Source organism: Eucalyptus grandis, chromosome 1, assembly GCF_016545825.1.
Source record: "Eucalyptus grandis isolate ANBG69807.140 chromosome 1, ASM1654582v1, whole genome shotgun sequence".
Classification (NCBI taxonomy): Eukaryota; Viridiplantae; Streptophyta; class Magnoliopsida; order Myrtales; family Myrtaceae; genus Eucalyptus; species Eucalyptus grandis.
Window position 1 is genome coordinate 25,018,952 of NC_052612.1, and position 1,769 is coordinate 25,020,720.

Sequence of the window (1,769 nt, forward strand, 5' to 3'; positions counted from 1 at the left end):
CAAGATCCTGAATCTAGAGCGATGCGACTTTAGGGTGCCCTTCACCGATGAACCTTGGTGGGGTTTAGTTTTAAGAACTGTTCCACTAACTTGTGAATCGGCCTCCTAGTAGCCACATTCCCAAGTGAAACTTCAGCATGGGAGACAACAAATGCAGCAGTAGGGGCAGCCCCAGCAACGGTGGCAACGCAGCAGTAGCGGCGGCTTCAATAGCGGTGGCTTGATTCTGAGCCTACTGGTCCATTCGATTTCCCATGACTTCTAACACCCGCATGATCCTTTCGATCTTGGGATCATCAGGGGCTACTATCCCAGCACCAACAGGAGGTGGTGCTATTCCACTGGCACTAGCTTGTGCTTGTGCCCTACCTCTGCCTCCTCAAGTATCGACCCTGATCGGTGTCCTAACCTGAGCTGTAGGCCTAACAATTCTCTTGCTCGGAGTTCTCTACTCCGGCTCGCTCATGGTTCAGTCTTTCATACCGAAACCTGCCTTCCAAATTCACACTGGGTTAGAAGATGAGCGATACACACACGACAAACAATTTTACCAGTCAACTACCATTGACATGCACCAGACATGAATTTAAAGGCCTTTCTTACTTACTATTCCATATCCATCGCATCTTATCACTCCAATCTCTAACAACCACTTAAATCGGGATGTCACGCCCCAATCCTCCAAGCATGTGCCCATCCTTGCTTGGTCGATTTTATAGCGACGTCTCAGGATGCATTGCTGACCCTTTCATTTTTTAATATGCATGCAGAAGCAGTTAAATAATCACCAGACAATAAAATAATGGGATTAAAAAGTCGGGCCATATTTTTCATACCTAAAAAACTACAACCACATTTTTATACAAAGAAAACCTCATAGTATATATTACAATACTATTAACAAGTCAGATCTATCACATATTGGATCACAACTCAGAGTTTGCAAAGCAGGGTGAGGGTTTCAATACTCATCTGGGTCATACTCTGGATCCTCCTCTGGCTCCCCCTCTGGTTCCTCTTTAGGGTTCTCCTCTTCAAGCTCTTCCTCAAGTTCCTCCTCCTGCTCAACAATCTCTCCTTCTTCTTCGCTCTAGTTAGAGTCCATGGCCGAGTACACGGGAGTGTTAGGGTCACCCTCGAGCTTAGGTTCTTTGGCATCGATCACTACTCTGTCCTTGGAATCTACAGTCCCTTTTCCGAACGCTACCTCTAAGACGTACAAAGGCACATCACCTTATGGTATGGGACCCTCTCTTTGTCCATCATGGTAGTGACTATACCATGACCGATACTCTTAGGGCACCATGCCGTCTATACCCACATCAACCCAGATGGTGAATTTCATCAAAATATACTCTAGTCCTTTCGGGTGGGGGTGTATGGGAAAGTAATATCCTATCACAGTGATCTCTTCGGGTATACCAAAATGCACGGGAGGCGGGGGAGGTGCTACCATTTAGGGACCTGAAATGTTGTCCCACAACAGAGTGAGATTACATCTCAGCAAGTTCTATCCCCTAAAACCCGATTAGGAAGCCAATATGTCCTAAAGGCTACCTAAGCACAATACAAGTCAGAGGACTTACCTTGGCCTCAATCTCTCCCCACAAGTTAGTCTAATTCATAAATATTGACTAACATAACACCCAATCAAAATAGATTGAATCATCGATCAATTGACCAAGTCGATTACATGTTATCATGACCATCTCATAGCCGGCCCATTTAATACTATATATAAGTCCACTCATATTAAGACTAGTTGATAA